This window comes from Sciurus vulgaris (genome assembly GCF_902686455.1).
Source record: "Sciurus vulgaris genome assembly, chromosome: 16".
Classification (NCBI taxonomy): Eukaryota; Metazoa; Chordata; class Mammalia; order Rodentia; family Sciuridae; genus Sciurus; species Sciurus vulgaris.
Genome location: NC_136477.1, coordinates 53,992,242 through 54,006,225, shown reverse-complemented (window position 1 = coordinate 54,006,225; position 13,984 = coordinate 53,992,242). Strand labels below are relative to the sequence as shown.

The following is a 13,984-nucleotide window of genomic DNA, read 5'->3' as shown; positions in this document are numbered from 1 at the left end:
GCCTCTCCCCAGAGCCTAGAAAAGCTGTGGGGAGATGAGAGGAAGAGCCACGTCCCATTCATAGTCCAAGAACTTCTCTTCGTTGTTAAACCTGTGCCCACACCCAGGAGGGCCGGGCCCAGGGGACGCCTGGCAAACCCTCAGCTGAAGGGAGAGGCAGGTCAAGTGGCATTTTTATATTGAACTTTCTCGTGAGGTTAGGAAGTAATATCTGTTAATTGTAGCAAAAGGAAGAAGAGCGTCAAGAAAATCACATCTCCATAGTCTGGCTTCCAAGAGCGCCATCGCTGGTACTTGCTGCAAAATGAACTGTGTTGTTCACTTTTTGGTGGGGTTTGGGTTTTTTGGGTTTTTTAGTTGTTTTTTTTTGTTTGTTTGTTTGTTTGTTTTGTTTTGTTTTAGGTACTGGGGATTGAACCCAGGAGCACTTAACTACTGAGCCACATCCCCAGCCCCTTTTTTTATTAAAATATGTGTTTTAGGTGTTGATGGACCTTTCTTATTTATTTATTTATTTATTTATATGCGGTTCTGAAAATCAAACCCAGGGCCTCACACATGCTAGGCGAGTGCTCTACCACTGAGCCACGGTCCCAGCCCTTTTTAAAAAAATATTTTATTGTGAGACAGGGTCTCACTGAGTTGCTTAGGGTCACGCTTAGTTGCTGAGGCTGGCTTTGAACTCGGGATCCTCCTGCCTCAGCCTCCAGAGCATTCACATTGTTTTAATCGGAACCATTCCCAGGTATTATTTAGAAATCTGTGACCTGTGAAAAGAAAAGGTGATGTGAGATCCAGTTCCCGCCACATGGCTAAGCCCCGCCCACCCCCCCTTTTTAGCAACTCCAGGATGGATAGAGAGGGTTCTGGAATCATAGTGGCACTAAAGTTAAAACTATGGTGAACACTGCCGTTCTTGCCACCTGCACACATAGAATTTTGAAGTGAAAATTAGCTTGACTTAGAAAAATTTAAAACTATGACATTTCTTATACCCATGATGTGGAGTAAAAGTCACATGAGCCGAATGGATGGGTGGATGGTTGGGTGGATGCTGGGCAAGAAGTTGAGAAAAAGGAACAGAAAAACAGAAGACAGACAAGAGAGAGGCATATATATGCACATATGTTTGTATGTGCATAGAAAATTCTAGAAGGGTACTTAGAAATTGTGAACCATGGTTTCATCTTGGAAAGTGGGGGAAGATAAGCATTTAGCTAGATATTTCCTCTATCTCTGCATTCTTCTGAACGTTTTATCATGAACAAGAATTATTTCTATATTTCTATAATTCTTTCTTTCTTTCTTTCTTTCTCCTTTTGGTAGCAGGGATTGAACCCAGGGGTGCTTAACCGCTGGGCCACATCCCCAGCCCTTTTTATATTTTATTTAGAGACAGGGTCTTGCTGAGTTGCTCAGGTCTCACTAAATGGCTGAGGCTGACTTTGAAGTTGCAATCCTCCTGCCTCAGCCTCCTTAGCTGCTGGGATTACAGATGTGCACCACCACGCCTGGCTTCTATAATTCTTAAAACACCTGCCACTTCAAATATCATGAGTAAAGCAAAGGGGAATTAAGCTTGTTGGTCAGCTGATCTTAAGACGGGGAGAGCAGTCTGCACTCTCCAGGTGGGCTCAGTGCACTCACAGGGTCCTTCAGAGAGGAAGAGGGAAGCAGAAGGGAGAATTGGAGGCACGGGGAGGAAGGACAAAGGGTCATGAGAGGCAGTGTGCTGATCTGAAGATGGGGAAGGGGGCAGAGCAGAGGAGAACGGAGGCCATGAGCAGCTGGGGAAGGCAAAGAAATGGTTTTCCCTGGAACCTCCAGAAAGGAAAGCAGCCTGGGGCCCAGTGAGACCATGTCAGACCTTGGACACTATCCAGTCTCCCTATCCCTTCGCTACCCAAGCTTCTGAGCCCCAGAGCCTCTACCCAAGCCTGGCACCGGTAAAAGGCTCCCGTCCCCATGGCTGAATGATGCGTCAGAGTAACAGAGGCAGCGAGAGCGGAAGCGAACGGATGGATGGATTATTAATGCTCGGAGATCCATTTCTGACTCCATTAGCATTCAGTCCCTAACTGTGACTCTCGCGCCAAAGCACCGATTTGATTACAAAGCCGATCGGAGCACCAGGCACCCGTGGCCACGCCGGATTTGGTCAATTAACAGGGTGAGGAAAACTGTAAGTTGGTGGTAGTTTATTGATGGCGGCTCTTGGCAAAGTAGTGCTTTGTACCTTTCCTCCCTTGGCTGCAGAGCACACCTGACCTCCCTCTGCCATCGAGGCCCAAGGGTGCTGCGGAAAATGCTGCCGATCTGAGGCCGGAGGGAGCACAGAGAACTCTCCACCCAGGTCCTGGTCCAGTTTCCTCTCAAAGATTACAACTAGGAAGAAAAATCTGCATGACATTCGTTTCTTTGGGGAGCTAAGGCTTCTGCCTTCAGGCAGGTAGAAGGTCAACTGCAGCCTGTGGACCCCTAGGCGGCCTGAGGGTACCTGTAATTAGATATGCACACACACGCACACACGCTCCGGTGACCGGCAACTCAGAGGCGCGCAGCGCTTGGCCATTTGGTCTCAGGCACGCCAGAGAAGGGTTCTGTTGAATGAAACCCAGTGATTCAGAAGTGACCCAGCTCTGGGGAAGCAATTTTCAGACTAGTTTGTCTGTCTGCCAGGTCCTGGTCTGTGCTCAATGAAACAAACCAACGCCTCTCTTAAGGACACACTGGCCCCTGTCACTAGGAAAGCCAAATTCCAGGCGACATTTCACCAATAAGCAATGATGGGCTGGCTGTAAGGAAGATCAGACTGCGACATCTGTCACCCCACTGATCGCCAGGGTTGATTGGGCTGATCTGGCTGTCTGGGCGGGTGTCCCCTTCCTCCCTTGGCGCTCCATGTGCGTCCCTCCCCAAGCTGGGAGCTGGGTTGAAGAGGATGACCTTCCCCAACAGAGGAGGACCATTCTTCAGTCAAAGGTATATGAGTAGCTGCGCTTCCCTGCTAGAACCTCCAACATGCTCTCAGTGACCATGTAGTAAGGACTGATAACATATACCTGTGATTTCAGAGGCTGAGGCAGGAGGTTCACAAACTTGAGGCCAACCTCAGCAACTTAGCACGATGTCATCTGAAAATAAAAAAAATAAAAAGGACTGGGGATGGAGTTCCGTGATAAAGCTCCCCTGAGTTCAATCCCCCCACACACAAAAAAAAGGAGAAAAAGAACAAAGAAGGAAGAGGAGGAGGAGAAGAAAGGAGGAGGAAGAAGAGAAAATATAATGATGGTCACAGAGTTTATTGAGCATCTACTATGGGCAAGGCACTTCCAAAGCACTCTCTTACTTTATCCTCATAAGCATAAGTACCCTGTAAATGCAGGATTATCTCACTTCACAAGAGAGAGGAAAAAAAGTTTGAGAACAGACAACCGCTTTCCAAGGCAACCCAACTGATCAGTAGCAGAATCAGGACACACACTCAGGCTGGTCTGAGCCAGGCTCATGTCTTGCCCCTGTGTGGCAGGCTGGGCACTGGGGAGCTCCTGGCACACAGGAACTAGTGCCAATTCCAAGTCAGCTGATTCCTCTCTGAGTGAACCCTGGGGCAAATGTCCCTTCAGCCAGTACCTCAGTGAGACCTTTGCCACTGGAAGTTGAGACAGGGATCCCCAAGAAAAATAGCACCCCTTAAGATTAATGGAGCAAACGCTTTGAAGGGAGAATAACAGGACAGTCAAGGGCAATTGGGTCCCCCCTAAAAAGTATAAATGCAGGAGGGCCAGGTTGTGCATGCCTGTCATCCCAGTGGCTCGGGAGGCTGAGGTAAGAGAATCATGAATTCAAAGCCAGCCTCAGTAACTTAGCAAGGCCCTAAGCAATTCAGTGAGACCCTGTCTCTAAATAAACTATAAAAGGGGCTGGGGATGTGGCTCAGTGGTTAAGCACCCTTGGGTTCAATCCCTGGTATCAAAAAAAAAAAAAAAAAAAAAAAAGTCAATACAAACCAGGGAAACTTAACTCCAATCTTAATGACTATTAGAGGTTTGGGGTGTGCCTTAGCCATCCCCCTCACCAACCTCAGAGGCCAGGTGCACCACTAGGGCCAGGATGCTCTCATCAAGACTCTCCAAACACCATAAAGGATAAAATAATCAAGGAAATCGATTTCCACTTCCCACTCCTTTCTTTCTTACCAGCTGCAGCAAGCCATCCTATCACAAGATAGGGACGACGTTTATACAGGGTGCGGCACTGACGTGAGAGAGGGAGCATATGGCTGCAGGACGTCAGGCTGACAACCCCCACCCAGGGTGAAGTGCCCACAGTGGAGAGGACGGGGGAGAAAAACCCTTTCCAATGCACCTAAAGCGATTATCAGTCCTGAACTCTAGCCTGCCCCTACCGCCTTCCACATGAATAAAACTAGCTCTTTCCACCCTGCGTGGTGGTGCATGCCTGTAATCCCAGCGGCTCAGGAGGCTGAGGCAGGAGGATCAGGAGTTCAAAGCCAGCCTCAGCAACCAGTGAGGCCCTAAGCAACTCAGTGAGACCCTGTCTCTAAATAAGATACAAAAAAGGGCTGGGGTGTGGCTCCGTGGTTGAGTGCCCCGGTTCAATTCCTGGGAAAAAACAACAACAACAAATAGGGCTTTCCTTTGTCCAGATAGTCAGCTCAGCATTTGCTTATTCAATGCTCTGTCTCCCCTCTGCTGGACCAAGAAGTTCTATTAAATAGTCTTGTGCTGGTTACCCTGGTACCCTGATCTGATTCCTCCAATGCAGAACACAAAAACCCACCAGCAAACATGGGTACATCTTATTCTAATTAGGGTCCCAGTCTTCTGTTTGTACGTGATGTGGAGATTCACTGAGGTGTATTTGTATCCCTAAAAAGAACAACAAAAGAATTAACCTACATTAATCTCTTTTCTCCAAAGGGAAAAATATCATCCCAAATTTAAAAAGCATTAAAAAAAAAAAAAAAAAAAAAAAACACCAACAGGTAACAAGGAAAACGAGATGACTTGCTGACAGCAAGGAACTTCTCTAAAGTGCAAAGCCCTCTGGGACACCATGGTGTCCCCCCTTCATCCCAGGGCTGTTGGAAGAATACTTGAGACCCAGAGGGAAGGACAGAGGCCCAGACCTCGAAACTTCAGAGGGTCCCATGGACAGCACAGCTCCCGGCTCCCACAGATACCCGGATGAGCCTGCCATGTTGGTGTGTTCTTTCCTTACTCAGCAGATCTGTACGGGGCACCTGCTGTCCTAGTGAACAGAAACAGCAGGGTGCCTGCCATCATGGGGTCAGAATCACACACAGAGAAAAGAAAAAGCATCAGGGCCCAGAAAATCACACACACCCCAAAGCCCAGCACCTTGCTCTGCTGAACTGGAGAGCTGCTTGGGAATCCAGGTCTCTGACCCTCTCCCACATGCAAGGCCCTCTCTCTGAAGTCCCCTTAGTCTCACTAAGACATCTTCCAAAAGAAATGCAGTTGTTTTAAACTCCTGAGGAAGGCCAGCAAATAACCAGGAACAATTAACCCCTGGGAGAGGAGACTTAACAAATGTCCTCACCACGCCCAGACAGGTTTTCATGGATTCTTCTTTAATCTGCCTGGCGAGATACTGTGTTCTTTCTCAGTGAGGTTCCACAGCTTGCTGGAATTTGTTAACTCCCCCCTCCACCCACACACATACACTTCCCTCTCTCCTATCAAGAGGGGATTTAAACTCGGACCTTCTGAGTCTTCTTTGAGTCTTCATATTTCGTATGGCTCCAGAGCACGTGTGTATGTCAATATATATATTGAACCCAGGAGTGCTTAACCACTGAGCCACATCCCCAGCCCTGTTTTATATTCTATTTAGAGACAGTGTCTCCCTGAGTTGCTTAGGCCCTCACTAAGTTGCTGAGGCTGGCTTTGAGATCCTTCTGCCTCAGCCTCCCGAGCTGCTGGGATGACAGGCATGCACCATCGTGCCCAGCTATATCAATAAATGTGTTATACTGGTCTCCCCCTGCTGACCTGCCTTCTGTTATAGGAGGGTCTGCTGCGAACTATTCTGATGGGTGCGAAGGGGATGTCCTCTCTTGTCACAAGCATGATCACCAAAGGAAATCAGGATCACGCCTGTGAGTAGCTGAATAATAGCACCAGAGATGTCCACAGCCTAATCCCCAGCCTGTGGGTTTGTGATGTTTTGGGGCAAAGGGGAATTAAGGTCTCAGATGGGATTAGGAGGGAAGGTGAGGAATGAAGAACGGTCAGGGAGGCCACGATACTGGCAATACTGGTGGCAGGTCAGGGAGAGGGGACACTGAGCCCCTCCAAATGCATTTTGGATCCCCTTGTCTGCCATCAAGAGAAGGGATCACCAGATGTGGATGCGGGGGAACTTCTAGAAGCTGGCCAAGGCAATGAAATGGTTTTCCCTGGAGTCTCCAGAAAGAGGCACAGCCTGCTGTGACCTTGATTTCAGTTCAGCGAGGCCTGTGTCAGACTCCTGACTTGCAGAACTATAAAATAATAAATGTGGGTGGCTTTTTTTTTTTTTTTTTTTTTTTTTTTTTTGCGGTGCTGGGGATTGCACCCAGGGCCTTGTGCATTCGAGGCAAGGATCTACCAACTGAGCTACATCCCCAGCCCAGTGTGGGTGGCTTTAAGCCTTCGGTGGGCAGTCGTTGGTTCCAGCAGCCTGGGAGACTCTCCGGCTCCTCCCACTCCCCTCCCGGGCTGACCGCTGCTGAGGAAGGTTCTCCAGGGATTTCCCTTCGTGGAGTTCAGACCGGTCACGGTTTCACATGACCTGCCTGTTTACTCTGGGAAGGGGAAGGGGCGTGGCCTCCCTGAGGAAGTGCCCCTGAGGAGCAGGTCTGAATGGTAAGAAGGCCTGGCCTCTGGCGGAAAGGGGAAGGGCCCCAGGGCTGCAGCCCCCTTCCCCGGGACCCTTCCTATGTGAGCCTCACCAAGGGGTGGCCGGTGCACCAGGCACCTGTCCAGCAGGGACCTCTCCCTGCCCTTCCCTGGCCCTAGCTCCTGAGCACGTGTCTATTTCCTGACTGACCGTTGGACCTGTGACCCACCCCCCATTGTCACATGTCCTTTTAGGAAGAAGTCAGGGTTAGACAACAGGAACCCATATGCATGGAGACCAAGGTGCTTCCTACTCATCCCAAGGGGAAAGGGCGGGGAGTAAGAGTCATGATTAGTGACAATGCCTGGGGTGGCAGGTCAGGGAGAGGGGACACTGAGCCCCTCCAGATGCGATTTGGGTCCTCCTGAGGGAGATGTGGAAGGCCTAGGTGGCCAGGGCAAGATGGCGAGTGAGGAGGTCAGGGACAGGGCCAGAACTCAGGAGCACGGAGAGGGTCTTCTGCTGAGGTCAACTTCCTGCTTGACGAAAGCGCTCAGGACACAAGCAGGGACCTAAGGAGACACACGCTCCATACTTGTGCTTCTAAGAGGGGGACCCAATAGAAATGCGGACAGAGGGGCACGAATCAATAAGAGTGAGGAGCGCTGGACAGGGGAGGAGATAAGGAAAGGAGGAAGTTCCAGAGGCCATGAAAGAACAGGCCAAAACTCCCCCACCAGGTTCCCAGCTCTGGGGCCCTCCTCTTCAGAGAAGTCTGCTCTGTCACTTTTGCAGTCAGTCCCCTTCCTGCTTGCCATCTCTGTGTCCCGTCCTTCAGTCCTTTGCTGAACAGGGACAAGGAATCCAGCGCCCTGGACGGCAACACCAGGGGAGGGAACAAACCCGATCGGTTAACCGTTGACCGTCTGCCACCACAGGCCTCTCTCTCCTGCTGCTCATTCAACAAGCTCCAACCCAGATCCAGAATCTTTTCCCTAAACCACTTCCACTCCCCACTGTTCTTGCTCTTGATCAAGGGGATCCCCTTTATTCCTACCCAGACTCAATGTGTTTTTTCTTTTTTTTTCTAATTCAGTACTGGGGATTGAACCCAGAGGCGCTCTACTACTGCGCCGCATCCCCAGTCCTTTTAACTTATTTATTTTATTTAGAGCCAGGGTTTCACTGAGTCATTCAGGGCCTTGCTAAGCAGCTGAGGCTGGCTTTGAACTTGCGATGCTCCTGCCTCAGCCTCCAGAGTGGCCGGGATCACAGGCGTGCGCCACTCTGCCCCATCAGGCTTGGTATCTAGGAGCCACTTTTGACGCCCCTCCTTCTTTGCTGTCCCCCTCCCCTGCACTCGACCTTGTTTGGGTCCCAGGCTCCATCCCACCCAGCAGGGCCTCCAGCAGCCCCTCTTCAGTCCAGAGCCTCAGAGCCAGTGACCTGTACCTTAACCATCTTGCTCCACCTGCCCCATCTCCGCCCTGCGACCTGGGAAGGTCGTCAGCATGGGGTTGACTGCTTGGGAGGAGGGGTTATTTCTTTTTGTAAGGCAGGTTGTGGTATTTCACTCCTAAGTTGCCCACATGCACAAACACACACACACACTCATGTGCACATGCACACACACACACACACACACACACACACACACAGACCAGCCTCCCTGCAAAAGCCAGAGCAGCTGTGTGCGCAAGAGGACAGGCGCAGCCCTCTTCCAGACTTGGGGCAAGACTTGAGACTCATTTCCTCCCAAGTGAGCACTTAAACTAAACTTCCTCCTTCCTGGTGAGACTGTTTCACAAAGCCTGGAGATTTTATGGCAAACCTCCTCCAAGAAGGGCAGAGCCTGGGCAGGGCCAGCAGCCGCCCATCCACTCAAGCTGTCCACGAGCAACTCGCTCGCTCCCTCTGGGCCTCTGCATCTAGAGGAAGGCGCCAGACGGCCCCAGCCCCTCTGAGCCACGGGCCAGGGCGGCCATCAGCTGGGTCAGGACCCAAAGCAGCAAGTGGACCTTCTCACTTTCTCCACAAACACAGAAGAGTAGGATTCCTGGGCCCTCAGGTATGACTCTGCCCAAGTGGAAAGGGCTGTACCTCTTGTTCCACATGATTGAAAGAATAAAGGAGGTAGAGAGGGTGGGGAATGGTGTGTTTAAGAGCCCAAGAGAGAAGGGTAAAAGAACAGGAAGAGGAAAACCACATAATCGAGAAGATTTCTCAGATCAGACTGAGAAAGGCAAATAGATTTCATCTGGGGAGGCCAAGCCCATCAATGGACAGTGGGCTGTGACAAGGATCCTGAGCTCAGTGCAAAGGTGTGCTGTCATGGATTAGTTATGTCTGCCATGGACACAGGAAGGAGATATGGGGTACATAAGCCAGAGATTTGATAACTCACATTGTGGGGTTTCCTCCCTAACCACAGGACCCCTTCATATGTATTCACTTATTGAATCAAAAACACACATTCTGAGCATCCAGTATGAGTCACACAAATAAGTGAAGAATACATTAAAGAAGGAAAGAATGTTGTTCTTTGGCTACAAATCTCATTTTTCTCTGAAAAGTTATGACCAAGGTGCATGGTCTTGAGAGGTTTTCTTAGCTGGATAATGTCAGGCTAGTCTCTTCCTTTCACTAAGACTCAACTTTCTCATCTGTAAAATGGGAGCAATGATCTGAACATCCACTGTGAATCCCTCTAGTTGTGTCTCAGCCTCTGTGATAATAATCAAAACTCACGGACTAGCACCTATTACGTGCTAAGTTCCTCTTATTTAATAATGTACTTAATCTGCTTATCATTTCTCTGGGGATAGAATCCATAATCATTCCCACTCTGCAAATGGAACACCAAGACACTAAGAGATTTCATAACTTTCTCAAGAAATCTGGCTGAAAAATCTATGCCCTGACCACAGGCCACACTGCCTCCAGGAGGCAGCTGATTCCAAGTCCATGGCTGGAACCAGCTGGCCTGGTTACTGGATGGTCCTTCCAGATGACTCATTCAGCAAGCATTAATTGAGCATTTCCTGCATATCAGGTAATAAACATTCCATGATGAACAAGACAGGGTAACATATATTGTTCCAGCCAGAAAGCAGAAAGCAAAAAGCAACAGAGAGTCATTTTCAACAGTTTTGACAGCCTAGGGATCTAGCTCAGTTGGTAGAGTGCTTGCCTTGCATGCACAAGGCCCTGGGTTCAATCCCCAGCACCACAAAAAAAAAAAAAAAAAAAAAAAGGGGGGGGGGATAAGTTGTTCACAATGTCCCCCTCCCCCAAAGAGGAGAGGGAGGAGGGAAGAAAGAGGGGAAGTTCAGGCCCATTGAGGGCAGGAGTGAGGTCAGAGGGGACAGTCCCCAGGCCAAGCACAGGTATGGGGAGCAGATTGGTTTTGCCCTCCTCGACTCCAGTCTACCCACCTGGGTTGCTCCTGCACATCTGAAGGTTTCGGGGCGTCTCTGACTTGTGGTCATGATTTCGATAGCGCTTTCTGTGCCTAGGCCCGGCTGCCTCCATGGGATGGAGGATACGCCAAGACATGGTTTGTCCACCTTTTGGGGGACTAGGAATGACTGCTCCTCCTAGGGTGAGACCGGCCCACCTCATGTGGGCAGGCCTGGAGTGGACAGGCTGGGGGCAGCTGGCAGCCCGTCATGGCCTGGAGTCCTGGAGAGAGGGCCAGGGCTTCCTATGGCTGCTGCCAATCCCTCGCTTTTGGAGGCTCTAAAAAGCGGCCCAGAGAGACAAAGATGGAGAAAGAAGTTCAGGGAGGGGGATGGGGAAGAGCACCATGACCTTTGACCTCTGAATTCCAGCTTGGCTGTGACTCCTCCGGCCACTTGCCTCATCTTCTGGACTTGTCTGAGCCTCCCCCGTTATCTCGAAAGAATGGTGGCATTCATCAGTTCCTCGAGGTTTTGACTAATGTGGATTTTGAAAAAAAACGTGCAGAAAGGACCTACCATGAAATCTCGCACATAGTAGGTGCAGAATACGGGATGGTGCTGTTGTCAAAGCAGAGTGCCTACTGTGTGCAGGCACTAGGCAAGGTACCAGGCTTTTAGAAATGATGAGATGGCACCTCGGGAAGCGTGCAGTCTATCAGTTGAAAAAGTCCAGTGGAGGTCAGGCACGGTGGCACACGCCTGTCATCCCAGCAGCTCAGGAGGCTGAGGCAGGAGGATGGCGAGTTCGGCCAGCCTCAGCAACTTACTGACACCCTAAAGCAACTCAGTGAGACCCTGTCTCTAAATAAAATACAAAAAAGTTCTGGGGGTGTGGCTCAGTGGTTTAAGCACCCCTGGGTTCAATCCCTGGTACCAAAAAAGAGAGAGAGAGAGAGAGAGAAAAGAAAAAGTCAGATGGAGGGCTAAGAGGAAGGGGGTGGGGGAACAGCATGAGTCAGGTGTGCATGCTCCATGTGATCACAATGACAGGTGACCCATTCAGAGGGTTGACTCTGTGTCTTGAATGGTGTCGAGTACTTTACCTGGATCAGCTCATTTGAATACAACAACTTTCCATGGTAGATCTTGTCCCCATTTTACAGATGGACTACTGAGCCCTCGGTGAGGTAACTCGCCCCAGGTGGTGGGGTGGGGAACGGTACAGAGTCTTTGTGGCCAACCATTCCAGTTCCAGGCTGCACTCCACAGGGCAGAGAGCAGAGGGAGGGCACCCCTGGTAGAGAGCACCACATGAGCAGGGGCGTGGAGGTAGGCGCCCGCGTCAACTCACAAGGCGAGAGGGAAGCCGGACAGAGCACAGGGACAGAGACCTGGATCTTTGTGCTGGCATGATTGGTTCTGTTGGAAGAATATTCTAGTAAAAATGTCAAGAGCGGTGCGGTTTCTGGTGTGGGACGCCAGCAGGAGGGAGACTGTTGCTGAACACACAGAGAAAGAGTCAAGAGTTGCCCTGAGTTTTGAGGTCCCCTTAACTAACGTCTACCACGTTCAAACCTCAGGGACGCGAGCGAGTGGGAGTCTAATCTGAGGCTTTCTCGCAGATATAGCCGTGGTTTGAAATGGAAAATCCTCGTGTCTCCGGTAGGACTTGGGTACAAGTGAAAGAAAACCAATTCGAACTAGCCCCGAAAGAAGACCACGTGCCGGCAGGTAGAACAGAAAAATCCCGAGATCATTCTGATTTCAAGCAAGGCTGAGTCTTGAGGCTCCAGCAACACCCCAGGTCTCTGGCTCCTTCTCTGGCAGCCTCCCCTCCAGGGTGCTTTATCTCAGCTGGGCTGTGCACGCATGGCCGCGGAGATTCCCATCAACGTTTCTAGTTCTGAGTCGTCTTGAGTCAGCAACCCAGCAGAAAGGCAGCTCCTCTCCCCTGGCAAGGCCACCAAAGCCTCGGGAGGTCCCTCATCTTCTTGACTTTGATCACCTACCCATGGTCCCACCTCTGTGTTTCAAGGCAAGGCCTGGGCCACGCGGGCACCTCTAGAGCCAGAGGTTGGGGTCAATCAACCCTACTCAAGTGCAAAAGAGGAAGGGGTGGATTCCCAAAGGAAAATCAGAGTGGTCACAGAAGATGGGGGATGGTTGCTGGATGATGGACCGATGGCCAGAACAACATATGCGTCCATCACACACTGATTCCCACATTCCTACTTCACTGAACTAGTCATAAAAGTTGCAAACGGCCCTATTGCCTATTCTTGTGACCCAGGACAAGTCACTCAATCTCCATTGGCCTCGGTCTCATGGCTAATAAAAAGAATCTGCCTGACAAGATTATTGGAAAAATAAAATTCAAGGACATAGGGCTCAACGTTGTCCAAATAATAATGTTTATTAAAATAATCACTATCATATTATGAGTATTTTTAAGATTATTTCTTCTTCAGTGAGATCTCTGGATCTTATACCTTCCTATTGAAAACTTACCTCTTATCTAGGGATGGTGGCTCACGCCTGTAACCCCAGTGGCTTGGGAGGCTGAGGCAGGAGGATTGAGAGTTCAAAGCCAACTCGGCAACTTATTGAGGCCTGAGCAACTCAGAGAGACCCTGTCTCTAAATAAAATACAAAAAAAGGCTGGGGATGTGGCTCAGTGGTTACATGCCCCTGAGTTCAATCCCTGGTACCAAAAACAAGACAACAAAAAATTACTTCCTAAAGCATTCCCAAGACCCCACTAACTTCACTGTGAGGGCCACCATCTTTATTAATCCAAGAGGCCAAGATCTAAGATGTCTCTGATGGAAAGGGATGGAATTTCCCACTGGGCAGGTTCGTTTCTTCATGCGTGACTGCAGAGAGGCCAGCAGCAGGTCTGCTGTGGCCAGGGGATGATCCCAGATGCCCTGGGCAGACCCACCTTGATCCACTGAGTACTCTAGTGATGTGCAGCCAGGTTCTCAGCAAACAGAACTCCAGCGATGCAAACTGGCCTCCAAGGCAGATGGACCAGAAGATGTCCAGCACCCTGAGATTGTCCCCATCCCCTCAGACAATGGAGGGGAATGGAAAGGACCAGGTGTCTGGACAGATGGCTTCCCCTTTTCTCCAGCAGCTCTATTAGGACTTAGAGTCACCCATTCCCCCATTTGGAGAACGTCGTCTTCTCTTAGCTCGAGGGATTTGGGAAAGCTGAGGACACAGGGGCATCCCATAGGGAGATACTGCCATCCGTCATTGATGGCGCTCTTCCTCTGTTCCACGCACTGGGTTTGGGGTGCATTCTTGCATGCAGTGTTCACTAAATTAGGGATTATGTTCACTAAATTAGGGTGGGCAGGTACAGAAAAGGAAACCGAGGCTGAGAGAGGACTGTGCCTTGCAGTCCCATGACAAAACCCACAGGGGCTCCAAGCTCCCCAACGCTTCACCACCCTGTCATATAGACTCCCAGTTCCCAGGCCAGATGAGGCCTCTGGGAGACTGAAAGATATGAACAGGACTTCAGCTGTCATTTCCCAAGGGACCTGGGTGCTGGCGTTGAGCAAATCACCTTCAGGTAATAATGAGATCTGTCAGAAAGTCCTCCTCACAACCCATGTGAGGACAGAGGACAAGCCAGTTGACCTTGCAAAGAGAACAGGAGGCCCTTGGATCTGCCCCCTGAGGAGGGCACTAGATGGTGAGGAGGATGA

General features: G+C 50.2%; 1 protein-coding gene across 1 annotated transcript in view; it reads left to right on the top strand.

Annotated features, from left to right (window-relative positions):
* The first annotated feature begins 8,826 nt into the window (after positions 1 to 8,826).
* FAM3D (FAM3 metabolism regulating signaling molecule D) overlaps positions 8,827 to 13,984 on the top strand; it is a 31,343-nt gene continuing 26,185 nt past the window's right edge. Inside the window, exon 1 of the mRNA XM_079114451.1 lies at positions 8,827 to 8,935. The gene's annotated coding sequence lies outside the window, so the exon portion shown is untranslated. The remainder of the gene's footprint in view (positions 8,936 to 13,984) is intronic.